Source organism: Salvia miltiorrhiza, chromosome 2 (assembly GCF_028751815.1).
Source record: "Salvia miltiorrhiza cultivar Shanhuang (shh) chromosome 2, IMPLAD_Smil_shh, whole genome shotgun sequence".
In the NCBI taxonomy this organism is placed as follows: Eukaryota; Viridiplantae; Streptophyta; class Magnoliopsida; order Lamiales; family Lamiaceae; genus Salvia; species Salvia miltiorrhiza.
This window is the reverse complement of record NC_080388.1, coordinates 65,266,327-65,288,632: the sequence shown is the minus strand read 5'-3', so window position 1 is coordinate 65,288,632 and position 22,306 is coordinate 65,266,327. Positions and strand designations below refer to the sequence as shown.

General features: G+C 37.0%; 1 long non-coding RNA gene across 1 annotated transcript; it reads left to right on the top strand.

Annotated features, from left to right (window-relative positions):
- The first annotated feature begins 17,801 nt into the window (after positions 1–17,801).
- Positions 17,802–18,868, top strand: LOC131013032 (uncharacterized). The gene is made up of 2 exons (XR_009097566.1): positions 17,802–18,085; positions 18,706–18,868. It is a non-coding gene; the product is annotated as an uncharacterized LOC131013032 (long non-coding RNA).
- The last annotated feature ends 3,438 nt before the right edge of the window (positions 18,869–22,306 follow it).

The window sequence follows — 22,306 nt, the reverse complement described above, 5'->3', positions numbered from 1 at the left end:
TAGTAAACCATTGCAAAATAAAATCAAATATTAAATCCAAGAGTAATATCTAGAATGTTATTGAAATGTCATACACTCGAAGAAAACACATAAAGAAAAAGGAAACAATAAAACTTTGAAATCTTGAACCAATAAAGTTTCTTCTAAATTGTCAAAAAAAAAACGATTTTCAAAATATCATTGGTGAAATAGAGCTCGTGGATTATTCAAACACATTTATAATTATGTGGGGTTATTTTTATTGGTGAATGCATGTTTCCGTTCAGACCAAAAAGAACGATGTTCAATATTATTTTCATGTATGTTCAACACATTTATAATTAATTTTCATTAATTCATCTCAATACTTGGATTATAATTTTTTTAAAGTTAGTTATCGTATGTTCATCAAATTATTGACTTATTCATCAAAACTATTAATCAGTTCAAGTGTTCAACAATTCTCAATTTTGCAAAACATTATTTTGTTCACGATTGTGGTAAATCAAACAATGTTATTCTCAATAATATTGAACTTTGGTGTTTATACATTAAACAATGTGTAAATATAATATGAACTTGAACTATGTTTCTGCACCAACAAAAGTACTAGCAACCAAACATACAAGATATTGTAGTACCAAAAGAAAAAAGAAAAGAAGAAACAACAATAAGAAAAGCAATCATAATGAGCAATAGTTCTTCAAAGCTACTATATTTTGACCTCATTATCAAAGCATAATTTACTAGAAATAACTATCTGATATTCCTTGTCTCAACCCCCAATAGATAAATATTCACCAACCATGAATAGAATGACTTAATCTTACAAAGAATCCAAATATACCGAATGAGCATGTAATACCAAGCATAATAACGAGGATGACATATCAAACTCAACCACTCACAAATAATGTATGTCAAGAAATGAAAAGAGAGAAAGAATGTCAGGAAACAAGAATAACAGAGCGAATAAGGTATACCAGTATATTTTGATCGACTATATGGATCTCTCCAAAGCAAAGCCCATTGTGTAGTGGGTTCGCCGGAGAAGCCTCTCTCATTTCCTCCAAAAATCTGCCAAAAACAAATTGAAAAATACTACACATAAGAAAGTGATACATCGTTCAAGTTAAAACACTAGTAGAAACGAGCTCATAATTCTACCATATTCCTGATTTATAGCAATACTATTCTTTCAAATTATACCATATTCTTTCTATCTGATATGTGCAAGTACATGTTAGTTATATGCATAATCATCAAGACATTTAGTGTGCTAAGAATCACAAAACTATATTGGGAGATATATAAAGCAAGGGCAGGTGAGAGCATTTCTCAACACTAAAGAAACAGGGTGCAATAATTATAGTTGAAATTAAGTTATATTAATGCAGAGGAAACTTACACTACAACCATAAGCAAACTGAGAAAATATAGAGTGCTCATCAATCCTATCCGCCCTTATAAATAAACCGGCACCGCTCTCTCTATTATCATCTCCCGTTTCTTCCACATTATTGAAATCCATCAATCTCTACACATGAATCAATTGTAAATCTAGATCTTTTCCTTGATTGTTATTTCCTGCATCGAATCTGCAATATACGTGGATACCAAAGTAGTGGAGGAATTGCTACAAGATTATTTGCTACACAACAAGTAAGTTATTCTAATTAACTGTTGTGTGTTTGTAATCTCTACACATGAATCAATTGTAAATCTAGATCTTTTCCTTGACTGTTATTTCCGCTGTGTATCATTAGATGATGTCAAGGATTTCCAATAGATGTCAATCTCAATAATGTTGACAAACCATTGCACTTGAATGGTTCATTGATGTATGTTTTACAAGAAACTGCTCAGGGCTTCCGTCAACTACTAGTTTATGATTGGGTTGAGCGAATATTGAAAGAACTCGATATTTATGATTATGAACAAGTGTTGGAGATTACTTCTATTACTTCATGCCCAACTCCCAACTTGCAGGAACCGATGTCAATTAATCTTTTTCAAAGTGCAGCAGATTGGAATGTGTACTGGAGTAAACTTTGTGAAGAAAGTTTAGAAGGGTTAGGTTGATTATGTCAACCAAAACTTTGCCACCTGTGGCATTTTATTATGTAATCTTTCTACTTCATTGTTATTATTGATCAAAGAACCTTTTTATATACAATAAATATAGTATTTGTTTTCTTTTCTACTGTTTTACTTACTATTTATATAAAGTTACCGGACTTACATTACTTTGGTTTATCTCAAAATACACAATGAAACATACAAGTTTGAACACAGAAGCCAAGCAAACTTAACCCAGCCAACTCGTGGATTGGGTGTATCACAGATGACTCGGGGACCTAAAACCAGCGATTTCACTGATCTCTCTGCCGGTTACAAGGCTGTTGATGTCGTAAGTGCCTTCATATATGTATATGGGCTCCAAATCGCAAAAAGCCTGAGAAAATAATCTCATGGTAGCAAATGATAAAGAGTCATGAGCCATTTCGCCAATGCAAGATCATTACTATAACAAATATACTAAGACGGAAAATTCACTTTGACAACATATAGAACTAAAGTTTACACGGTACGTACAGAACGATGGAGCAAGTCCATACCAAGTTTAAACAATGAAAAACATTCCAATGGCCTGCCAAGCAACCATGACGCGAGAAACAACAACCACCTACTTACATAGTTTTTTTTTTTTGTCAAGCAGAATGCATGGCTATGCTAGATAGGTGACTCTACGTACAAACATATAGTGCCATTTTACAAAACCACGTAATTTCTCAGGTACATAACTAATGAGCATTTTAAGCAATGACGCACCGATAGGGGTGTCAAAACGGATCAGGTCGGGTATCTTATCCGAAATTTGTGGGTACCCGACCTGCAAAATACACTAATCTACCTACCGGCTACCAGCATCCGACCCGACATGTGTCGTCAAGTACCCTAATACCCGAGCAGGTACCCGCAAACCCAGTATTAGCACAATTTAATATATGCAATTCTCAAGGTTCATCGTGCATCTTTCTTTAATTCGCCGCTTTTGAGAAAAGCACAGCATTGAGCCAGCCAATGAACTACCAATTGGTAGTTGATGTGTCATATGACATGCACGAACTAAATTGACTCAGCAAACTAAAAATAAATGATTTTGGTAACATCAAACTTACCTGCAGCTACCCTTGTTTAATGTTAGAATGAACATGACCGGGAAATATATTTAAGTATATAAGTACTTTTTTTTTCTTTAATTCTCACGTTATATGTTATAATTACATGATTAGTTCTTTTGGTGATCATGAGCATGACTATACATTGATAGAATTCAGGTGATCATCCCCCACTGGTTATGTAGGAAATTCCTACATCGGGATAAAACTAAATTAATTACTAAGTTTTTAACCAAGAAATGTGATTAAATTGATCAAAAAAATATCTGCACAGTTGACAATCAACATTTAAAGAGGCAATTAACGCTCAAACAGTCCAACTCCAAATCTATTCCATCAAAATCAAATAAATATATAAACTAATATTATTAAATCACATATAAATTATGTAATTAAAACCTAATCAGGTATTCGGTTATACCCGCAAACCCGTCTGGTATACCCGATACCCACAAAACTAACACACGCCATATCAGATCCTGACATGCTGCCCGACTTAATCGGGTATCAGGTACCCGATATTAATATTGATTATGCAAAGTAGAATGTAAAAAAAACATTGAAGCATCAAACTAACCACTTCAAAACCAGGGCAAAAATTTAAGAAGCTTAGATAAATCTGATTATAATTAAAACACAATACCTTCTGTTCTGGTCTGTCAGTTTTCTGATCATTAGTGTCAGTATATATGTCATTTATAGGGTGTGCAAACATGTAAACTATTCCTGAGCACATTTGAATGTTGGACCTACACTACAAGAATTATGGTCATAGACTAAAATAATTGCAAAACTAAAATAATAAATTAAAAAATTGCGCTAATAGACGACACGCGGGCGCGTGTAGTCTATGCGCTAATAGATTATAGATGACACACACGGCTGCGTCGTCTATGCGCTAATAGACGACAGATGCATGCGTGTCGTCTATACGATACACACGCCCGCCTCGTCTATTAGCGCATAGACGACACACGTGTGCGTGTCGTCTATTAGCGCCCCTAATAGACTACACCTACATTTACGATACACGATTTTCTAATAGATGACACATTTTACATGTCGTGTATTAGCATTTTTCTTGTAGTGAGGAGTTATGTCAAATTCAGGAAAAAAATACAAGATGGTTACTTGGTGTGGATAACGCGAAGCAAAAAGAAATAGTGATAAAGTAGAACTATATACTAGAATACTTAAAATCTATAAGCAACGTAAATAGCATAAATGGAAAAATTGGTCGGACTTCAATATATTTGATTTCCAGAAGAAGGAGAAAACATTATGATCTGCATATCACAATCAACATAAAATCATCATGGCAACTATTAAAGAAGAAGAGAGACGCGGATAAGAACTTACAAGTTACATCTTGAGTTGCAATGGCAAAATGCCCATGGCCTGTTCTAATGTCATACTTGTTGACTATGATATGTTTATTAAAGATAGAATTACTTTGGATTGGATATTAATTTCACCTGTGGTATTGTAAATAATGACAGATTTAAAGGGAGGGACGAGACGAGAGGAGAAAGAACATTAATTATACAATAAAGATTTTCGGACACTGCAGTGTCCGGACACTGCATGAAAAACCGGTTTTTTTAAGGTTTTTTGATTGAGCCGGTTTTTTGCTAATTTATGATTTTACTAAAATATCCTTTCCTTAAATTTCTCAACTACTTTTAATCTTTTCCTAAATATATTTTATTTACATTTTTATTTTACCTAAATTTCATTTTTTTGCCGTTTTTTTTCGAATTTTTTTTTTTATTTTAAAATTGTTTTTTTATTTTTTTATCATTTTTTTATTTTTCTTTTAAAATATTCTTTCCTTAAATTTCTCAACTACTTTTAATCTATTCCTAAATATATTTTATTTACATTTTTATTTGTAGTGACCCGCTCTTTTATAAATATTAAATCCAGTAATGAGTGTTTATTTATGTTCATCAGTGAATGAAAACGGTTATTATTCTGATATGAATTCAGCTTATGATCCTGAATTTATATTGTTTAAGCAATCAATGATATTATTTCAGAGTTATAACTGACTTAGCAAAGTCACGTTATTTATTTAAGCGAGATGGAATTAGATTTTATTCTTACTCAAGTTGTGGATTATTTCAGACTCGTGAGTTAATTAAATCTGCGGATTTAATTTATATATATTAGGACAACTGTAATACCCCGTTTCCCCGAGCTAAATTTAGAATTTATTTTCGAACTTAGATTTAAGATGATTCACGCCGGATTGAGAAAAAGAATTTATTTTTAATTCCAACAAAAATGATTTACAAAAACATTTGTAAATTTAGTTATTGAATTTATGTGTGTCGCATATTTATATAATTTAGCATTCAAAGCATTTTTACGAGCTTTTATTTAAGCAAACACTGAACGATTATTACAGTTTTCATAGTACAATCTGGAAGATTTTTTTTATTTTATTTTATCTTATTTTATTTTATTTTATTTTATTCCTACACCTACTCCCATCACTAACTTCTCTACTGCAGCACACCACCTACTCTCTCATGAACATAACCCACCTACTCCCTCATGAACAGAGGCAATCAAATGCCCCAAATTTCTCTGCTAATTCAACTTCTCCCAATTCAATCAAGACTTTTCCTTCACCACTCATTTCGTGAAGGAAAACTGAAACAGAGAGCAATCATTCCCCTCACCAATCCAGCAGCAACACACCTTAAATTTCAGCAAACTCAAATCAAAAACTCTTGAAGATCACACGAAGCTTTCAGTTTGAGGACTTTCCCCACTAAACATTCAAAGGTTTCATCTTTTAATTCTTGCTTATTTTCATTTCACAGTTTGATTAAGAAACCCACTTCATTTTGTATAAAAATCTTCACTGCAAGCAAGAATCACACACATACTTTCATCTCACCATTTGGTGCATATTCATACACTGTCATATATATTTACATTTAAAACATGTATAGAAAAGAAGAAAAGAGAAAAGTCAGAGTCTTGAACTTGTTGTGTTGAGTCGGGTCGATACTTCTATGTGTGTGAGTCGAGTCAGGACTGGGCAGAGAGTCGACGGCGGTGGCTCAGTGCCACTGTCCGTCCGGCCAGGAATAGGGAGTCGACAGGCGGCGGTTGTGGCTTGTTGCTGCTCGCCGGTCTGTTGCAGGGAGTCGGGGGCGACAATCGTCGTTACCTGAGAACAGTGAGAGAGATGAGAGGGTTGAGAGAAGAGGGGGCTGAAGGGCGACGGCCGGCGGCCTTGCTGCCGTCGACCTGAGAAGAGAGCCGAGGGAGAAACTTGTGTTGAGTGTCTTGCTGTGAGGGTGTCGGCAACGGTGGCTTGGCTGCTGTTGCCGGAAGGTCGAGAGAGTCGACGGGCGAGGCGGCTTACAGCCGTTTCCCCGGTGAGCTTCCGCGGCGGTGGTTCTTTCGGCGGCTCCACCGCTAGTTGTCCAAAGCAGGGGAATGAGAGGGAGGCGACAAGGCAGGACCTTGTCGCTGCTGTCGACGGAGAGAGATATAGGTTGAGGGAGATGAGGCCGGAGTCGGCGGACGGCGATGGCGGCGGTCCGGCTGACTGCTGCTGTCGGCTGGAGCAGAGGTGGGTGACGGCGGCTTGTAGCTGCTGCTCCTCCGGCGAGCTACACTGCGGCGGCGGATTCTGAGAGATGGACGGTGGGTTTGGCGTGGAGAGAGAGAGTGAGATCTTAAGCGTGAGTGTGTGTGCGTGTGTTGCGGCTGATGGGGGAAAGAAGAAGGGAAGGGTGATGGGCTTTGAGTGTTGGGCTTAAGAGAAAGGGTTTGGGTTTTGGGCTCTTTTTATTTTGGGCCGATTTTAATTGTATTAAATTTCAGTTTGGGCTTCTGATTATATTAAATCATGGGCTGCCCAATTATTGATTTAATTGGATTGTGCATATTTGTTTTAAAGAGCTACACTATTATAATTAATTAGACTTATTAAGTTTGATTAATTATTTTTAATTTTCATAATAATATTAAATTATTATTATGTGCATATTTTAAGTAAATTACTTATTATATGCTAAGCATGACATGAAATTTCATTATATTTTGCAATAAAAGTATTTATGATTTAATTGGTTTTAATTATAATTCCAATTATTAAAGAAAGTCGAGTAAGAATATTGTTGGTGTTCTTAACTCAAGAGAAATGTTTTTAATTATTTATTCATTAAAAACCCGGCTAAGTGAATCATAGAATAATAAGCACTACACCATGACTTAAGATTAGCTTCACGAGACCTATTAAGAATAGAATTTCTTGTAGGCTTTGTGACCAGGGGGATTAGCGCTGCTTTCCCAAGACAGGTTTATATGTGATTATGATCTTCAGGCTTTGCCTAATCAGGTGGGCATTACTTTTACTATACGTATATAGAGATCCCCTGCGTGTCGTAGGCCTCTTATACGAATGAATGCATGAGATGATCTAGCTGTTAATTTCAGTTTCATATATATATCAAATGAGTTTAAATGTTACGTTCAAGCAAGTTATTTCATGACAAAATCTTTGAGTTAAAGTTATTTCAAGTATTGTCTTGCCATAAAATGTTTAAATTTTAGTATGATATCTATCTGCTTTGGCTTTGCCAATGATGCAATCGAATTCGGGTCTTGAGCAGTTGATAGCTATCCTGCCAGGGCTAGTGTACACCAGTGACCGTGAGTCATCTAGCGGGTTGGCCGGTCAAGTGACCGTGAGAGGTGGCCACCTCTCCGGCACACAGTTCCAGATATGATAGATTACAAGAGAACTTAGACTGCAGTCGAACTTTAAGAATCACAACTGAATTTAGTAAGCTTGGGCCTTTTTAGCGAAAAACCCCTTGCTGTACTGCTTATGATGGCATGACAATTTAAATCTTTACGAAGCATGTTATATTTCATAGTAGGCATATGTGCCCACTGAGTATTTTTATACTCAGCCCTGCATGTATTTCTAAATATGCAGGTTGAGCAGCTGATGGAATGGAATGATGTTGAGCGGGTGTTCCTTTGACATTTCAAGAAATGTAACCTTGAGTATACATCTTCATATGTATATCTCACACGTTTTCCGCTACAAAACACTTTGATTAGAATAACTCTATGTTATGAAATTGTGACACGTGTTATTAGGTAACCCACCTTAATCAGTTCTCCTTCATGTGTATGTTTTATAAGTATCCAAATGATCATATATGATCCTAGCATCTTATCTATGAGTGACATTCTCATATACCTTAATGTTAAGTAATTGTCCATTTCCATTTCTTATTGTTCACCCCAAGTCATAACCCCGGCTAAATTGTCATTAAGGGTTGCGGGCTGTGACAGAATGGTATCAGAGCAGTTCGTTCGCTCTGGCCCTAGAAACCTTATTCTAAAAGAGTCGAGTCTAGTTTGATTCTTTAGACTTACATGGGTTTATATGGCACCGCTCAACACTCCATTGCATCGTGCTCAATCAAGGAAAGAAGGTAACTGTAGTTCAACGTGTTAAAGATGTTATTGTTCTAAGATGTTTTATGAATATGTTTATGTAAAGAGCATGCTATGATGAAATGTTGAATGTTTTGTCTTTCATGGCATATTTTCGCAATCTATGATGTTATGATCAGACGAATAATAGAAAAATTTACATATGTTTTCCCAGAGAACATAGATTGCTATAAGTTGCATGATCACAATTTCAAAAAAAAAGAACATAGACTACTAGGTTAGTAGGATATCTCTACAATCTAGATTCTTAAGGTGATGATGTAGAAGAATGAAAGAGAACTTAGAGCATTTCAGCTCCCTCAAGAAAACAATGATTCTTTTGAACTACAAAGAGGAATGAAAAGATATGTACGAGGTAAAGGAAAAGCATAGAATGACGATACGCGACGAATTCAAGGTAAACGTTGCATCAAAGGTTGAACCATAGTCTCTACGTTCGAATGTTCAAGTGCGACGGAACATCGAATCGACTTTTGCTATACGATAGATTTTAAGAATAGTGTGTTTCGCCTGTGTACGTATGTCTGTGTGTATATGTCTTAAGAGAGGTTTGGGGTTTGAGATCAATAGGATAGGGAACCTTAAGATAAGTTTAGTTGTCATGATAAGCTTATGTTTTGTTATGTATAGTATGTTCATGGCTCTCCAAGTTCGGGACGATGTTTCCCGTGTGACTGGGAGGTGATGATGTTGGACCTGGCCAGTCCACATGATCCAAATCTCAGTAGACGTCTTTTGGGTTGAAAATCCATGTGTTTCAACTTTCGGTTGAAAAGCCAGATGGGTTCATACTCGAGGTCATTTTGTTCGACCTAGTAGTTAATCATTTCATACCCTCTGGTCATTCTTTTGATTCTCTTGAACAATTTCTACAACACCTTGCTTTGATGTTGTGTTGAGTTTGAGCCTTGCAACTCGTGAGTTGTCATAATAAGATCCCCTTGATTGATAAGACTAAGAAGTGTTAGTCTACTGACGTAGTATACTACCCAAATTATGGCTTCGTATAATTGTGTCTCATTGTAATTAGTTGAGATTAGTCTTTGTCCTATAAATGATATCGACCACTCATTATGATAGAAATTCAGAGTTCAAGCTAAGATCGTAATATAGTGTTCAAGTACGAGGACTTAAGTTAATTGGTCTACGATAGTTTTAAGTGATTCTTATTTTTTTATAGATCTAGATTGTATGATGTTATGTGTGAAGTATATGCCTTGAGATGTGAAAGTTCGATGGAGTTTAGTTTACCCAAAATTGGGAACTTTTGAGTCAATGGTTAAGATGATTAATAGATGATGAAGATGAGTCCATGAGATGTATATGATGATGATTGATGGAGTAAATTGAGTATATGATGTCAATTGATGATTTTGATATGAGTTAGTTTAATAAAATTAGGGATATGTGTATCTATGCTCTAATTTGTAAATTGATGGGTTATATGTGAGATTAATTGGCTAAGATTGATAGATCTATGAATGGATTAAGGTATCATGTGTGTTTATTAAATTTCAAAGAGTTTACTTTAATAAAAATCAGGACTTTTTGCCTATGTGTTATTTAAGTGATTTTGGCTTAAGATATATGTATTTGAGCATGATATTAGTGTATAATTATGTTTGAGTAAGTCTTTTGTTGGCTAAGAAATTTTGACTTAGTTTAGTTTGTATGAGTTTTTGAGTTTTCATATTTTGAGAAGTCGATGATTGATAAAATGAGGTCTAATTGCTTTATGACCATTATGTGAAAGTTTGTCATGTTTTATTAAGAGTTTTATGATGATACATGAAGTTTCATTAGAGTTTAGTTTACATGATAAAAAGGAATCTATATGTGTATAATGATTTATATGATAAATGAGATCATGTTTGAGTATTTGAGTAATTTTGAGCACGAAAATGAGAAGAGAATTTTAATGATGCGTTCGTTGAAATGTTTTACTTAAGATTTGAGGTTATGATGTAAGAAGAGAGTCAAGATTGAGTATGATGAGTATTATAATGTGCTTGAATATTTTCAAGTGCTATATGTGTTTAAAATGAGCTTTGATTGGTTTTCATTGAAGGGATGTTGGGTTGAGCATTTAAGAGTTTGAAATGAGATTTTGGTGAATTTCGTAGGCCTACTGACCTACTGTGATCGACGGTTTTTAGATGTCTAATAGCTTTGAAAATTTTATAGAAAATCCCTACATGAGTCTTAAGCACACCGGTAAAATTTCAAGTCATGTGGACTTCGTTTACTATTTTTATAAAATACAAAACCTAAACTGCACATTACTACCGAGAATTTCAGAGAACAGGAGAAAGAGTCATTCATTTCAGTAGCTTCCTGTGTGATCTAGATTTCAAAATTTTTATGGTATTAACCTTATAGTGTTAGCTAGATATCCACCAAAGTTGAGCCCAGTTTGACAACGTTTACTATTTTTTTAAAAATCCAAGTTTTCGATTGCTCAAAATTGCCGAATATGGTAGACTGTAGTAAAACAGTCATATCTCCTACAATACTTGGAGTTTTTGACTCTAATTTTTTTTATATAAAACTAGACTCGAAGACCTTTCTTTTGGTATGAGTCTCGAGTCCAGGAGGTGTCGGAGTCAGAACAGGTTAGATTTTGAAGTTGAGTCAGTGTAAAAAACAAAGCATGTTTTGATAATGTTTGATTGTGTTTTTCTTATGAGCCTTAGGTGATTGTGTTGTCTATGTGTTTGAATGAGATTAGACGAGCCTTATATGAGAGAAAAATCGAGACTTAGAACCATGATTTTCTTGAAACCTATCCTTGAACTTAAGGATTTGAGATGAGTGGAGAGTTTATATAGAGTTGAGTAAGGAGATAGAATATGAGATAGAGCATAAGTTTCCTTTCATGTCTCTGATAACCATAAGTTTTTATGTCGAGTCTAGAATAGTATCTCTAGACTTCTAAGAATGTCAGTAACCCTCAGCTCACCGTCACACTGCCGCAACCAAGGTACGATAATAGTTTCAAAATATACATATATGTATTTCAGATGTTATGAATGTTTCCAAGAAAAGAAAAAGTGTGCGCTTTCAATGAATGATGCTATGTGAATTGCTTACCGCTTTCCATATGCTATAAGTTATGAATTGTTAATCGCTTTCATATTGTTATTTTGGGTCTCCGACCCATGTAACCAGTAAGTATCGTGTTTGGGACAACCCGAGCCCTTAACGATAAGATGAGTTAAAGTCGTGTTTAGGACTATTGAGCCTTTCACGAATACCAGATGTATGGTCGAGTTAGATTCTTTGAATCTTTCCGGCAATAGAAAAGTTTTATGTGGCATTTAATGTCAACATGTTTCAAGTTTCAAAGAGAATGAACGAATGAGAAAGCTTTATGTTGTCGTTTTAGGCTAGCTGCCTATACGATTAGAATGGTGGATCCTCTTACAAACTGTTTGAGTACCACCCAAGAATGCTTTGAGAATGTTAATCGTGATAGCACCGCTTGATCGATTTAAGTAAAGACTGGTAAGATAGAAATGTTTAACATAGAGATGTTACAACATAGAGGCACTGCCTTAAGACTAAGGATTCACTTGAGCTATTTCAATAGCGGTGAGATTAAGTTTTTCACATAAGAACTTATGTTGCTTATGATTATGATGTCAGTCGTGATAGCTTTGCTAGAACGGCATAGAATGACTTTCATGGTATCAATGACTTATGATGAAGTACTTATTAGTAAGTGTTTTAAGTTAGAAGTTTGACCAGAGCCTTACATGAATTAGAAGTTGACATGATTGGGGGCGAAACTCCCATTTGACTGAGTGATTTGTTTTGTTGGGTCTGGCCAGCCCACATGACTAAGATCTTGGTGATTGTCAATTAAGATTTTTGATCTTGAGGTAGAGCATCATCACAATATATAGACTCGCACTATATAGTTGTCACAATAGAATATCCTTTATTACGATAAGTATAGTAGCAATTAGAATTACTCAGTTTATCATTAGTTTTCAACCAGCTGTTAATATGTGGTCCACATGGTGGACAATAATAAGAAATGCGTAAAGGAGTTCGTGAATGAATCGCGTCATGAGATATTTAATTCCCCTAGTGAACCAGGGAGACATTACGAAGGAACAAGCAATGAACGAGACCTTCACCACCGAGTCACTACAACAAATGGAGAAGTAAAAAGTTCACGCACAAACAAGATATGTACACCACCTCAAGATGGAGGTAAAGAAAAAGAAAATGAAATGAAAGAAATAGAGGAAACCCTTAAATGGAAGGAAAGCACTAGAAGTAAACTTAAGGTATAACCCAACCCCAAGGCTAGTAGGCTCAAGCTAAGAGAATGAATGCTTTGGCTAAAGTGCCAGAAGCTACAGCAAGAATAAAGTTGGAACGCCACCACAATGGAAACTTAGAAACCCCCATTAAATAACCATTTGGAAATGGGAAAATGAGTTTACATGGCAGAAGGAGTGCCATTAATCCTCGAAGTGAAAGTTACGAAGATGATGAGAAAAGTTTGATGTTAGAATTCCCTAGTCAATCTGAAAAGATCACTTAGGACGAAGGAAACAATTAAGGAAGTTCAACAGATTTGAGAGTACAAAGATATTTTTTCCAATGAATTACCAAATTTTCACCAGACCTAGTTTCATGCAACATAGTATGTCACTATGGGGAGCACTAATTAAAGATGTAAAAGAAAAGATGATACACTAAGGATGTGTATTGATTATAAGAAGTTGAAGCAAGCTCATAAGAATAGATATCCTCTTCCAAGGATAGACGACCTGTTAAATCAGTTGAGAGGAGCCGGTGTGTTTTCCAAGATTGACCTAAGATCTGATTACCACCAACTCAGGATGAAAAGAGAAGACATTCCAAAGACAGCGTTTCGAACGCGTTATGGACTTTACGAGTTCACAGTGATGCCCTTCGATTTAACGAATGCCCCAGCAGTTTTCATGGACCTAATGAATAGAGTTTTCCATCAGTATCTCGATATTTTTGTCTTAGTGTTTATCGACGACATCCTCGTATACTCTAAGACCGAAGAACAACATGAAGAGCACTTACGCATCGTACTCAAAACCCTGCGCAATGAGAAATGGTTTACCAAATTCAACAAGTGTGAATTTTGGTTAAAGGAAGTTATGTTTCTCGGTCACATAGTGTCGACTGAAGGAATCAAAGTAGACCCGCCAAGGTCGAAGCAGTCAAGGAATGGAAGGCACCATCAAATGTCAATAAGATCAGAAGTTTTCTCGATCTAGCAGATTACAACAAAAGGTTCATCGAAAGATTCTCGAAATTGGCTAGGCCAATGACTCGACTTTTAAGAAAAGGGACTAAGTATGTTTGGTCCGAAGCTTGTAAACAAAGTTTTAAGTAGCTCAAGACTAGGTTGACTACTGCACCAGTGTTAGCAATACCAGGGGAGAATGAAGAATTTGAGGTGTACACTGAAGCCTCGAAACTAGGATTGGGTTGCGTGTTGATGCAAAATCAGAAAGTGATAGCATACACGTCTCGTCAATTGAAGCCCCATGAGTTGAACTACCAAACTCATGATTTAGAACTAGCAGCCGTTGTGCACGCGCTGAAGATTTGGAGACACTACCTCTATGGAGTTAAGTGTGAGATCTTTACAGATCATAAGAGTTTAAAGTACTCATTCGAGCAAAAGGATTTGAAAATGGCTCGAATTAGTAAAGGATTATGATAACACCGTTAGTTACCATCCAGAAAAAGTGAACGTAGTAGCTGATGCTCGAAGTCGAAAGACGAAGGCTAAGCTAGGGTATTTCATCACCCAGCAGAAGGAACTGATTCGTGACTTCGCCTCACTCAGTTTAGAGAGTATTTATTCCCCAGATTCAGTATCGGGTTGTGTAGCTGCGCTGACAGCTAAACCTGATTTAAGAGAAAGAATTGTGCAAGCACAAAGAGAAGATTGGTTCTTGGAGAAGATGCGTCTCGCTGCAAGAACGAATGAAACGAAAGGATTCACTGAAGCAAAGGATAACGCACTTATGGTTGGTGAAAGATTGTGTGTGCCACACAAAGAAGAATTAAAGAACGAGATTATGAGCGAGGCTCATGATACTCCTTACACTGCACATCCAGGCAGTACAAAGATGCACCAGGATTTAAAGAAAATTTTCTGGTGGAAGGTAATAAAAAGAGATATAGCGTCATAGTGGACCGATTATCAAAGTCAGCGCACTTTCTGCCAATTCAAATGACATTTGGATTGGAGAAACTTGCAAAGTTATATGTCAAAGAGATAGTACGCCTCCACGGTGTACCTGTATCTATCACGTCAGATCGTGACACTAGATTCACCTCACGTTTCTGGAAAAGTTTACAAGAAGCAATGGGCACTCAGCTGAATTTCAGCACAACGTACCATCCTCAGACTAACGGACAGTCAGAAAGAACGATTCAGATTCTAAAATTTTTATTGCGAACGATTGTCGCAGACAAAGGTAGAAGTTAGGAGGATTTGTTACCTCTCGTGGAATTTGCTTATAACAATAGTTATCAAGCAACATTTGGAATAATCCAGATGAGGCCTTGTATGGCTGAAAATATAGTTCATCACTTTACTAAGATGAAGTGGGTGAAAGAAAGCTGTTAGGTCCTGAACTGGTCCAACAGATGGTTGAGAAGGTCGACCACATCAAGCAAAGAATCAAAGAAGCTCAAGATAGGCAAAAGTCTTACGCCGATAAACGCCGATCGGAGTTAGAATTCAATGTTGGAGATCGAGTTTTCCTCAAAGTTTCTCCCTCAAAGGGAGTTATACGTTTCAGAAAAAAGGGGCAAGTTACGACCCCGTTATATAGGACTTTTTGAGATCCTAGATAAGATAGGCCCTGTAGCCTATAGGTTGGCATTGCCACCCAGTATTGGAGACGTGCACAATGTGTTTCATGTCTCTCAGTAAGAAAGTATGTGTTTAATTCCAAAGCATTTGATTAAGCCAGATAAAGTAGTCCTAGTCAGGACTTAAGTTATGAAGAAAACCAGTCCAGATACTTGATCGCAAGGTTCAAGTTTTATGAGACAATAATTTTGTTCTCATCATGAAGTGGAATCATCACAGGATGGAAAATGTCACAAAAGAGATGAATGAAATGAAAGACTAGTATACCCAGCTAGATTATCAAGGTATGTAATTTCGAGGACGAAATTTTTTTTAAGGAGGGAGGGATGTAATACCCCGTTTCCTCCGAGCTAAGTTTAGAATTAATTTTCGAACGTAGATTTAAGATGATTCACGCCGGATTGAGAAAAAGAATTTATTTTTAATTCCAACAAAAATGATTTACAAAAACATTTGTAAATTTAGTTATTGAATTTATGTGTGTCGCATATTTATATAATTTAGCATTCAAAGCATTTTTACGAGCTTTTATTTAGCAAACACTGAACGATTATTACAGTTTTCATAGTACAATCTGGAAGATTTTTTTTTATTTTATTTTATGCTTATTTTATTTTATTTTATTTTATTCCTACACCTACTCCCATCACTAACTTCTCTACTGCAGCACACCACCTACTCTCTCATGAACATAACCCACCTACTCCCTCATGAACAGAGGCAATCAAATGCCCCAAATTTCTCTGCTAATTCAACTCTCCCAATTCAATCAAGACTTTTCCTTCACCACTCATTTCGTGAAGGAAAACTGAAACAGAGCAGCAATCATTCCCCTCACCAATCCAGCAGCAACACACCTTAAATTTCAGCAAACTCAAATCAAAAACTCTTTCCTAAGCGTTATGATAACTACACATGTAAGTTTGGAACTTTGAAATTCTTTCATTTCTTCCTTGTCTCTCTTGCAAATTTTGAATAAAGCAACATCTGAAATTCTTGTACAACTCCATTCACAGAAGCTTAGTAAACAACAACAAATACAACAACAAACACCAGCCGAAACCTCACCAAAAGGTTATAATTCTAACTCAATTAGTTTATGCCCAATTCTTCCTGTGCTAATTGAGCCTAAAGCAGAGAAACAAATCCATATTCATCATCTCACAGATATATGCATATATTTATATATATATATATATACATTCATGTATGTGCATAAGCAAGTACTAAATAGTTTTTCAAGTCTGTGAATAAACGAAAGAAAGAAAAGAGGAGTCTTGATCTTGATTTAGCTTGCTTTCGAGTTTGAGGCGTCGAATCGGTTGGTTGTTGTTGCTGCTTGTATGAGTCGAGTCAGGGGTGGGAAGAGGTTGGCTGTGCGTCGACGGCGCAGTGACGAGCTGTTGCTGCTGCTGTCGCCGAGAGAGAGACCGAGGGGCGGCGGCGCTCGTCGTTGCCAAGGGGAAAGAGAGAGTTGGGGGTTAGGACGCTGGTGGTGGTGGCGTGAAGCCGCTGCCGTCGTCCGCTGGATTTTCAGAAGGAGGCGACGGCGGATCTGCTGCGAGGACGCCGGAGGCGGCGGAGCTCCGCGGCGGTTGCGCCTGCTGCGTGAAGGAGAGAGGGCTGGGTGCGTGAGTTTGTGTTGGTGCGATGAGGGAGATGGGAGAAGGGGGTCTGGCGGAACCAAAGTAAAGGAGAGAGGAAGATGATGTGGTGATTCGGCGGGCGGCGGCCAGTCGCCGGAGGAGGAGCCGTGGCGGCGGAAATTTGAGGGAGCCGAGAGAGGGAGAAGAGTGCTGCTGCGCAGCTGCTTGTGTGTATGAGTGTTGTGCGATTTGAGGGAGATAAGAGAGTGTAGGGTTGGGCTTTGGGCTTGGTGAGAGTTGGGTGTTGCGTGTGTTGCGGCTGATGGGAAGAAGAAGGAAGGGTGATGGGCTTTGAGTGTTGGGCTTAAGAGAAAGGGTTTGGGTTTTGGGCTCTTTTTATTTTGGGCCGATTTTAATTGTATTAAAATTTCAGTTTGGGCTTTCTGATTATATTAAATCATGGGCCTGCCCAATTATTGATTTAATTGGATTGTGCATATTTGTTTTAAAGAGCTACACTATTATAATTAATTAGACTTATTAAGTTTGATTAATTATTTTTAATTTTCATAATAATATTAAATTATTATTATGTGCATATTTTAAGTAAATTACTTATTATATGCTAAGCATGACATGAAATTTCATTATATTTTTGCCAATAAAAGTATTTATGATTTAATTGGTTTTAATTATAATTCCAATTATTAAAAATAGATGAGTAAGAATATTGTTGGTGTTCTCAACTCAAGAGAAATGTTTTCAATTATTTATTCATTAAATTTTGAAAACCCGGCTAAGTGAATCATAGAATAATAAGCACTACACCATGACTTAAGATTAGCTTCACGAGACCTATTAAGAATAGAATTTCTTGTAGGCTTTGTGACCAGGGGGATTAGCGCTGCTTTCCCAAGACAGGTTTTTATGTGTATGATCTTCAGGCTTTGCCTATCCAGGTGGGCTTACTTTCCAAATGTACAAAGTATGATTGAGTTATTAAGCTCTAAATGTTTCAATGAAATGCAAATTGTTTATTTAATGTAATGAAAACTGTTTATCCAATAAAATGTTTATGTGCACTCTGCTCTGTTTAAGGCTCGCACAGTTAATCAATTGAGGTTCTCTTATGACCTAATACGTTGTTTGAGAATTGTGTACACTTGTTAGTTGACTCGGTGGGTTGATCTCCATCGGGCTCTAACCAGAGGCGTTATAAGGGTGCTCGGCTGGATGTGTTCCGGAGCATGAGAAATATCAGGCCTGCCTGGGTAGCGTCCCGAGGTCAAAGTAAACTTGTCTGGGTTACGCCCTCAGTTCAAGTAAGCGGGAGACAGAGATCCGTCGGTGGCTAAAAGGTCCGGGATCACAGCGAGTAACAGAAAGGGAGTGTGACATTTGCGCACAAATGAAAGAAAATGTTTTAACATGCTTAGAAGTTATTTCAATTTAAAACCTTCTAAGTCATGTCAAGTATGATTGGATAAACTGTCTTTATTAAAATATAAAATGTTTCAGAAAATGCATGCCCACTAAGTACATTAGTACTTAGCCCAAAAATACTTTCAAATGTTTTCAGGTTGGCTGGCCGGTGCTGACGGGACGGAGCTGAGGCTAGCGATAAATTCCTATGTTAGACTTCCGCTGTAGCAATTACTCATATCAGTCTTTTGTTTTCCCAACTTAAGATCTTCATGTTAAATTTCAAATGATATATCTGACCGAGCTTAGACTCTTCACTACTTAATTTATGCCAATGAATGTCGGTTGTCAGAAGCATGAAACAAAACTTGTGATCCAAAGGGGCATAACCCGACTTTCTAATCCTATTTCGGGTTTTTACAAGGTTGTTCCTTGTTTATTTCTATGAATTAGTTGCACCTCGATTATATTTATTCATTCAAGAATTGGGGTGTGACAGTTTCCTCTCTCTCTCTCTAATATTTCTCACTTCCGTCTCCATCTTTCCCAGAATCGTGTTCTCTCCCTTCTCACTTGAGTCCGCCACCCCCCCTTTCTTCTTCTTCAACGGCGAGGAGCGCCGTTGTTCCTGCTGCTCCGGCGACTCACGGCGAGGTCGCCGCCGGTTCTCCCTCTCTTCACTCAATCTGCTGCTCAACATCTCTCTCTCGCTCGATCCAGCCGTCGCCGCCCCGCATCCTGGCCGTTCCAGTCGCCGGCGTCGCTCCGGACCTCGACGCCGGTCTGCTCCTTCGTCTCCTCTCTCTCGATTCGAAGCGTCGGTGGAGAGAGCCCGAGCCCTAGTTCATCTCCTTCTGCAAATCGAGCTCTAGCTCATCTCCTTCTGCAAATCGTCGCTGCCGCCGCCGTGGTTCTGTAAACCCGGCGATTTACAGTCGTCGTTCGTCACCGTTCATCCTCCCAAATCGGCAGAGTCAACGAGAGCTGTGCGATCGGTGATCGGGGCCGCTGCTGTCGCCGTTCTTAGATCCGACGAAGCTGTGCTGCCATATTTCCAATCGACTGACCAGAAGAACAAACGGCGAGCGCTCCTCCGGTGCTGCTGTGGTTCAGTTAATGGCGAGCAGGGGGTCCGCCATTTCCAGTGTTTCTCTGAGTTTCGAAGCCGGTGAGAGCTCCATCGTCGCGTCGTCGTCTCGGTTTGACTGAACAGGGCCGCGTCCCTCCGTCGATGCCGCTGCTGTCAAGGTCTGGTTCCATCGTGCTGGAGAAGCTCACCTCCGTCATCTCCTCGACTCGATAGGGCAGGACAGAGTTCGATGCTTCCCTATAAGCTAAGTCATATACTAGTCTCCTTTTTGACATCATTAACTTCGTCGTAAATGGTGATTCACGATTTGAGTTTCATGTGTAAGTGAGTGATCCTAACAGTGAGTCTGCCCCTTTTTTTTATATGCGTTCATTACAGTTAAGAGTTGAAAAGGTTCCCTTATTCAGTGCGTCTACAAGGTCTGATGTTGCTACATAATCTTATGAAATTGTGATCATGCTCATTCTCTACTGCATTTCTAATATATAAAGTATGCTCTACTGGGATGTGATATATGTATATGAAGAGAGTGAACTGAGATATCATGAAATACCTTGAAAGTTTGTTGGGTGGCTGCCGTGGGTATTGATTTCAAATGGATAGAATCTGAAATAGAATAGTTGTTGTTGGCTGTGAGCATTAAATAAAATGATTGGAAACTGAGGTAGTTACAGATTGTTGTTCATCAATGCAGGTGAATATGAACATAAAGGTGGAAGCATTAAAGCCAAGGATTACCTACTTGAAATTCTTGGCAAGGATGAAGTGCAGAATCCTGTTGGTGTTGCTGAGTATTGAATGGAGAAGGTGGTGGTTTGAGGAGTGAAAAGTGGAGTTAACTAGAAGGCTGTATTGTTGGAGTGTGAGAAGTGCAGCAGGCTCAAGAGAAGGGGAAAATAGGGGAGTGTGCAGCTGCTGCAGCACATGTCTCCACACCCTTTTCCTTTTTCCCATTTTCTTAAACTTGGTGTTGTGGCAGGGGTGCAGCAGGTGGGAGCTGCCTGCTCCAGCCGCATGGAAAGGGGGAGTAGGGGGGGTTAGCTGCTGCTGCTACAGCATACATCCCTTCACCCTTTTCTTTTCATCATTTCCCCTCTTTTTCCTTAATTTAAGAGGGCTTGGCAGGTGGTGGAGTAGGAGAATGGTAGAGTGTAAACCGTAGGGAGTGCCCTTCTCTTCCCCATTATCTTGTTGCAGATGTGTAAGCATAGGGAGTACCTCTCCCTTTTTCATTCTCTTTTGTAAAGTTGTGATGTGATCTCAAAATGTAATCTAAATAAAATATGTGATGTGATCAAATAAAATCCTTCAGTGTTGGTTGTTCTGTATTTGAACTTTGGTATCGAGTTTTTTCTAATGTCGAGCACTTGTATTCAGATACAGATTAATCGAATAATTCTTGTATCTGATATCTATATTGTCTTGTAAAAATCTAAATTAAAACTGTAGATTGCTAAATTAAATCCATAGATTTAATTCGATCATCATTAAATTAAATCCGTAGATTTAATTAGCTACAAAGTCGGAAATAATTCACGACTTAAGGAACAATATGAATAATTATAAATAACCTCCATCTTGATTAATAGATAACACAACTTTGCTAAGTTGGTTATAACCTTGAATAATAATTATTCATTGATTCAAAGATTAACGTCGCGATTTTAAACACGCGAAGATAAATAAATGCATACTGCTAGTGTAGCGACTCTGTTTCCAAATTACGTAATTCAGAATCATAGTTGGAATTCATAAAGCGTTTCATTTAAAAAAAAGATTTAATAAACACGCAATACTGGACTTAAATAAATATAAAAGAGCGGGTTGTTACAGACTAGTTTCATTCAAATAAGTTCAGAAGGTGTGTGCAGAAATTTTGAAACAATTTTCAGGATAGATATTAAACTATTATTTTTTTTCAATTCAATATTTATAAATTAATGACGAATTTGAATTATCATAAAAAATACAGATACCATAACGAAAGAAATGTTTGAACGCATATATTATCTGATTGAATAACGTATAATTGTGAATTACATACATGGTCAAGCCGTAAGTTCATCAAATAAAATATGTTCGTTGAACATATAATGTTCATATTATTTCAATGAACATATTTGATAAACGCATTCAAACTAAGTTCGAAAACTAAGGTCATCGAATAAAACATGTTCATTTAATATTTTGGAACAATATGGAGGTCTATCGATTTAATTGTACATTACATACATGTTGAAGACGTAAGTTCATCGAACAAAACATGTTCGATGAATATATAATGTTCATATTACTCTCAATGAACATATTTAATAAACACATTCAAACTTTATATATTAACTGATTAGATCTATATTGGCAATAAATGTTTTTTTTGTAATATATATTATGTACATGTTCTTTTATTACATTGTTAAGTTCAAAAAAATTACAATGAAATTATATAATACTTAAATGATTTGAACAAATAAATGATTTTGAACAAATATTGCAGTTCAAAACATAAGTTCGTAACTTCATACAAATTATCATTAAGTAACATGCTAAAACTAATACGATTACGACAAAATAAATGCAAAATGTTGATATACAACGTAATGCACAAAATACTTATATTGTTCTCAGATTTATGTCCTCAAAATACTCTATCCCCAAAAAGATAAATATG